Below are 7532 nucleotides of genomic sequence, written 5' to 3'. Positions count from 1 at the left end.
CATCTCAATTGCCTATATTGGCTTGGAACATAAAATGAGATGGTTTAGAAAGTTACCTTAATTGTTTATCATAACTGGCAGGTTCTGGCTTCACTTCCAAATTTCAGTAGCTTTTCTCCCACTTCTCAGGGAGAGGGTGGCAGTCTGAGCATCTCTAGACTAATGTTTCTTGAAATTTGACATGTGCTTTTTACTGGCCTTTTTAGTGCCTGGCACTAACATAACTTTCCAAGCAGTAGACATTTTGAGGATAATCAAAGGACTTTGGGATTCCTGTAAGGACAGAGCTAGCTGGGCCTGTCTAGGGCACCTAGAACAAACAACCATCTTCATTTTGTAAATGATGAAAATTTTAACTGGCAGCCACCAGAGCAGGAGACCCTGGGAGCTCACATTCTTCCTGAGGAGGCCGAGAACAGCCCAGCATCCACTGCTGGGAAGTGACAGGAAGACGGGGAGGAGAGGAAAGTGCTGAACAAGAAACCACAGAAGCAGCAGTGCAGAGCACGAAGTCCAGCTGCAGAGCACCGGCCAGTCTGCAAAGCCATCCAGCCTCAGCTTCCCACTGAGTGGAACAGTACTGCCTCAGAGGGTTGTGATAGTATATATCTAGAGCTGTGCTCGGCAGCTAGTAAGTTTTCTGTTGTTGTTTTTTGTTTTTTTGCTGTTTATTTTCTAATTGCCTCCCCAGTGACTCAGCGGGTAAAGAACCTGTCTGGCAATGCAGGAGACGCAAGAGATGCGGGTTCGAGCCCTGGGTCAGGAAGATCCCCTGGAGAAGGGAATGGCAACCCACTCCAGTATTCTTGCGGGAAAATGACATGGGCAGAGGAGCCTGGCGGGCTACAGTCCATGCGGTCTCAAAGAGTCGGACACGACTGAAGCAACTAACTCTTATTTTCTAATTATTTCTTTCCATCCTTTATTTCGACCTGTGGCGGGGGTGGGGGTGGAGCGCAGGTCTTATGGCCACGTACCTGACAAAGCAGCAGCCAGCCAGAACTGAAAACCCTCTGAGATTTTTGCATAACAGTAACTGAGCCCCTGTGGTAGAGAAACACAACCTAGAGCATTTCAAAGTCTCTGCTCCTGAGTGCCCTGCAAAACAAGCTTTCTCAGTGAACCTTTTCAAGCACCAAGTTAGCATCTCTTCACATCCGACTACCAGTCTCTCAGATGCGGTGCAGATGTGTGTATTCCAAACTAAAGCTTCACTTTTAACATCCTCTATTAATTTTCTTTTCCACATGTTTTCACCGGGGAGCGTTTTTAAAAAGAGCCTTGTGTACAAGTCTAAATGCTTCTCATCAACTAGTTACCAGAGGGGGTTGACGCGGTTCATTTTGGCTACGAGGCTTTGGGGAAAAGGCTCTTGAGAAAATGACTCTCTCAGGCCTGCAGACTTGCCCGTCCCCTCTCAAGGAATAGAGTTCAATTTAAGGCAGCCTTGTCAAAGGGGTTGCCAAGAGGGTCTCCAGGGCTCTCGCTGCCACCTGAGCTACAAACTCTGCAGCTGAGAACAGCTGTAAGGGGGCACTGGGGACTGCTGGCAAAGTGCCTCCCGTCTCTCCCCATTTTCCCTTCCCCTCCTGCCCCTGTTGACGAGGCTTTATGCCGCCATAGCCAATTATCACCACCCACCTGCTCTTCCCTTAACTCACTGTTCTCATCCCAGTGATCTGTCATGGCTCCTCCCTTCTGCTAACTTGCATGTCCTATCTCTTTGATGAAAGACGTCTCCGCTTACCGATAGAAGTTCCAAACCAACAAGCAAGACACGCAGACTCTGGAAGTTAAAGTTCCTTGCAGTATAGACAGCAGCATAGCACATGGAGTCCCTACCTGCCAGGGCCGAGCCCTGGTTCTGACATTTACCCATCTCGCCCAGGGCAACTCGCCTACAGTCCTGAATCTTCCTTCCGTCATCCCCGGTGAGTTAGGACACTATCTAACTTGGTTAGATACCCCGGTTATGTAAGGCTGAAATGGTTACATAAGGATGGTTATATAAGGTTATGTACCATGGTGTATTCAGAATGACATAAGAGATTGTTGCCTCCAACTAGAGGGACTGGTGGGCCGGTCCCACGTACCTACTTTCATGGCTGTTTCTCTGTCCCCAGAGATGAAAGCTCTGGCAGGTCTAATTCCTCTAGGACAGTGCATCTTAGACGAGAAGCCCTGGGGTCACCTTCAGCGTAGGTTTCATGTTGGTAACCAGGAAGTCCAGTCTGCTATCACAGCCAAAATTCTGCAATGCATTTAACATGAACGCTTCTCTGCTCTGCTAGCTTATGCCTGCTTTAGGGGGGAAGCCAAATGCTTCTCGCCACCTGGCCCCCTCCTCCCACCTCTCAGTTCCCCCACCACCACATCCCCAGGGTTAAAGAAGCAGAGGGCAGGGAAGAGGTGTAAGGGGGAACCTATTTGTCCTTGGCTTGCTCTAGGCACTGTCAGAGCCAGGCCCAGGGGCCTGGGACAGCGCCCCACTGGGCCCTCCAGCCTCTCCTCTGGAGCTCTCAGAGCATCTCTGCCGGCCCTCCAGGAGCACAGCCCCTGCCCACTCCTTCAGGCAGGAAGCCAGCAGCTTAGAGCCCTTTCAGAAGACCCACACCGACATGCCAGCTAGAGGTGCTGTGTTTGGTCTTTCATCACCCTGGCAGCCCAGCCACACACACAGATCAGCACTTTGGGCCCTGCAGCCTTCACAAGCGCAGAGACTTCCAAACGCATAGCTCCCCTCTGCTGTAGGTCCGGGGGAGTTTTCAGACATAAATCAGTTTCCAACCCCCTCTGTGTCCTCTTGGCTTGCAGAGTCACAAATCAAGTTTTCTTTTTAACTTTCCTGGAGTGCGATTACATGTAAAAAGCTGTATATATTTAATGCGTACAACTCAGTGAGTTTGAGGGTAAGTGTGTACACTGCTGAAGCCATCAAGGCCACAAACACGTCCATCACCTCCCAAAGTCTCCTCTTGCCCCCTTTATTATAGTCATTTGTGTGTGTACATGCATGGAATAAGAATACCTAATATGGTATCTGCCCTCTTAGCAAATTTTATGTAATACGTACCATTAGCTGTAGGCACTCTGCTGTGTAGTGGATCTCAGAACTTCTCTTGCATTGCCGAAGCCATGTTGCCTCTGGCCATCACCTCTCCACCTCCACCCCCATCCCAGGCCCTGGTAACCGCCACTGTACTCTGCCTCTATGAGTCTGACTATTGTAGATTCCACATACAAGTGAGAAAACAAAGAATCTGTCTTGCTCCGACTGATTTCATTCCGCATAATGTCCTCCAGGTCCATTCATGTTCTCACAAATGGAAAGACTTCTTGTTTAAGGCCGACGAATCCTCCCCTGCGTGTACACACCGCATTTTCTTTGCCCATTCATTCGTCTGTGAGCATCCCGGTCATTTCCCTATCTCAGCTATCACAAAAGTGTTGCAATGAACATGGGTGTGCAGGTATCTCTGTGAACTTTTTAATAATTTCCATCCCTTTGGGCAAACATCCAGAAGTGGGATTGCTGGGTCATATGATAGTTCTATTTATAATTTTTTAAGGAACTTCCATACTGTTTTCCATAGTGGCGACACTAATTTGCATTCCCACCAACAGTGTACCAGGTTCCCTTTTCTCTGTATCTTTGCCAACATCTAAGTGATCTCCACTAAGCCACTCTCAATCCATGGGGAGAGGAGGCACACTCTCAACTCTTCACAGAAGGCCTCTGATTTCCCATGTCGGCTGACTTCTCAGCATCAACCCCTTCTGCCATTGAGGGGCCAGGAGCTATAGGGAACAAGACTGGGTTTTCTGATAACCTCCTCTACAAGCCCAGCATCTTGCTTTATGCCATAGGGGTAGATGCCATCTATCATCTTGCTGTCAGAACCCTGTCATATACACACAGGAGCTCCTCCACCACAGAACTCACGCTTTCATCCAACAAAGTTATGTGCACCTGGGCACTGGGCTAGGTGGTGGGAAGGTACCACTGAACAGGACAAATGCGAACTGCACAAATTATTTCATTCCAGTGTGGTAAAGGCTGCAAAATAAAAGGGTATCTCTGAGAGTGAGGAATAAGGGGACATGGGGCAGTGAGGGAAAGGGGCAAGGCCTTCTGGAGAACTGGCATTAAGGATGAGGAAGAGAAGGTACCAGGAAGAGAGAACACATCCGAAAGGCCCCGAGAAGAAGGCCTTAAGCATCGCTCACTGATTGCATGCTCATGCAAATTGCTTCTCATTAACAAGCACCACCATTTAGGGTCTTGCTTTTCTGCTGCTGAATGTTGAGCTTTAAGCCAACTTTTTCACTCTCCTCTTTCACTTTCATCAAGAGGCTCTTAATTCTTCACTTTCTGCCATAAGGATGGTGTCATCTGCATATCTGAGGTTAGTGATATTTCAATAACTTTTGAAAGTTATTGTTTTAAGCCACGATATTCTGAATGTTGGCTTAAAGCTCAACATTCAGAAAACTAAGGTCATCACATCTAGTCCCATCACTTCATGGCAAATAGATGGGGAAATAATGGAAACAGTGGGAGACTTTACTTTGGGGGGCTCCAAAGTCACTGCAGATGGTGACTGCAGCCATGAAATTAAAAGATGCTTGCTCCTTGGAAGAAAAGTTATGACCAACCTAGACAGCATATTAAAAAGCAGAGACATTATTTTGCCAACAAAAGTCTGTCTAGTCAAAGCTATGGTTTTTCCAGTGGTCATGTATGGATGTGAGAGTTGGACTATAAAGAAAACTGAGCACCGAAGAACAGATGCTTTTGAACTGTGGTATTGGAGAAGACTTTTGAGAGTCCCTTGGTCTGCAAGGAGATCCAACCAGTCCATCCTAAAGGAAATAAGTCCTGAATCTTCATTGGAAGGACTGATGTTGAAGCTGAAACTCCAATATTTTGGCCACCAGATGCAAAGAGCTGACTCACTGGAAAAGACCCTGATGCTGGGAAAGATTGAAAGCGTGAGGAGAAGGGGATGACAGAGGATGAGATGGTTGGATGGCATCGCTGACTCAATGGACATGAATTTGAGCAAGCTCTGGGAGTTGGTGATGGACAGGGAGGCCTGGCGTACTGCAGTCCATGGGGTCACAAAGAGTTGGACATGACTGAGTGACTGAACTGAACTGAACTATCTGTTGCTGAACTTGGTTCTTTCCATTGCAGCTTTGCCCATGCTAAGCAATTCTGGGGAGATAACACCCAGAAAGGCCCAGACATGGTTCCCTCCTGAGGTGCAGTCACTGGAGGTTACTGCCTCTCAGAGGCATCTGAGTACTTGATGTTCCTTCCTGGGGGCCTCCTCCTGCTGCTACTACATTCTGAGGAAAGTTTCCAAAATTGAGAGACACCGATTGAGTGGCCAATGGCTCCCCAACCGGTCCATGAGCTTTCACAGGGGAAGGTGTGGGCTGGGGAGAAACAGTGACTGCCTTTCCCAGGAACTGGGGAGCCTACCGTCTCCCCTGAGGCTGGAGGCTGGTGCAGAACAAGCACAGGGAGCCAAGGCCAGCAGGTACCTGCTGCCGAGGGGAGGCATCTGGGGTGACGGCAAGAAGTCTTGGCCATGATGACAGAGCCCTATCAGCCAGAGGCAGTTTCTCTGTGGAAAAAAAGAAATAACATCCATACTACTGAAACTGCCAGCCCATTCTCTCTGTTGTCAGCAGTCAGGGAAAGCATCTGTGGTGTGACTCTAACAAAGCAATTGGTGGGCAAGCAGGATATGAAACAAGAGTGGAGAGAGAGAGAGATCCCAAAAGGTCGGGGAAGCTGAAAAAGGCGCTTCAGACAATAAAATGAGGTAAAGCAGGGAGGCGAGGGGGCTATTTGCTTAAAGCCCACTTTACAATGGACAACGCTTTGTGCCTTGTCCAGGCTCTTCAGCAGGTGTCCTCGATGAGTCCTCCCCTTAAACCCTTTAAAGCATGAAGTGGGACATCCCTGCAAGAACAGGCCAGAGGGTCAGGTGGCATCATGTCTAGGACAGGAACGGAACTCTTGCCTTTCCCAGCTGACACCCTGAGTGCCCCCCACGTCCTGCCAGTGCTCCTTGTCTCCCAGACTTGGTGCTGATCCCCCAAATTTACCTGGTGACATGGGTGCCCCAGGTCTCCTTGGAACTATTTTTCCTCTAAGAGTCCTGGAGTAAACCTCTTTTTACAGGACGTAAGATATCCATTTCTCTAGCTGAGCTCTGGGCCAGCTATTTTCCATTGCCTGGGCTCCTTCAACCAGGCAAACGCCTCAGTCTGCTCTTTGAAACCCAGCCTTCTGCTCTGTTAACCCCACCCTTGAGTTTGGGCCATTCCACAGATCACTGATGGTGCCCCCCGGCATTCTCCACTATCTCAACCATCCCCTCCACCTGTATTCTGCCCAGAGGTGGGGTGCGCTCCATCACAGTCAGACCAAGTGCCCACCTAAGTGGAAACAGAATCTTAAGAGACACTTCCAAGCAAATCAGTTTCACCAGATAGCTTTCTAACTCACTGACCATAACTGGTCATTCAACAAAAAATCACTTTGTCCTTTATCTTTTCTTTTGTTGAGGAAAAAAAAAAGAGTCATTTATACCTTTACAAAAATTTCAAACAGCACCTAGTAAATAACGTACAAAGTAGAAGACCCCTATTCTCATTCCCCTGCTCTAAGCCCCAAAAGGCGCTGCAAAGGGTACATATTCATACACAGTTTTTCCTTCTGTTCAAATAGGATATCGAACTGTAGGCCTGCAGCTTAATTTTTTTTACTTAACAACATGACTTGCACATCATTCCATTTTAGTCCCTGTTGAAGTCTTTCATTCTTTTTAAGAGTTGCATGGTATTCCACTGTTTTATCATAATTTTATAGTTTAATCACTCCTGGTTGAGATTCAGATTATTCCTGGTAGTGAAAAACTAAAATCATTACCAACAATAGCCAGATAAATTCTCTTTTCAACTGGTCAGTATCCCTCCTGACAAAACTCAACCTTGCCCCCACTCAACTAAATCCTCTTAAAGCATGAGAAAGCCATAAAATACAAAGACTGTTTACAGGATGTTCAGAAATAATTTACAAATGTAAAACTTTTAAATATTGTGCATCAATTTCTAAAAAATGATCAAGGATATTTTGTTTCTCGATTTCAGCAACCTTGGATTATGTGAATAAGGAGAGAAGAAAAATGCAAATTTCCCTACTGACAATTCTGGGCTATTACATCATATAATATGCTGCATTGTATGTTTATTTTATATGTTTAGCATTTAAAATAGTTATTACATTCTGTTCTTGAACCATAATTTTGCATGCATCTGGTTTAGCTCTACTAAATGGATTTAAGACTCCATCTCAGTCTTCTGACACTACACCTTCCTGAGACTTAATTTTGATTCATCCTGTGGCTAACCAGATTGCATTGTCCACTTTTCTCTATAATTGAGTATCTCTGTCGAGAAATCTGAAGTCAGCCTACTCTTTCCCTCCTTATAGGAAATTTGATTTTTCTGTCTAG

Source organism: Bos grunniens, chromosome 7 (assembly GCF_055505025.1).
Source record: "Bos grunniens cultivar Pamir isolate PY7600 chromosome 7, Bosgru_T2T1.0, whole genome shotgun sequence".
NCBI lineage: Eukaryota > Metazoa > Chordata > Mammalia > Artiodactyla > Bovidae > Bos > Bos grunniens.
The sequence above is the reverse complement of the archived record's forward strand: the minus strand, read 5'-3'. Positions refer to the sequence as shown.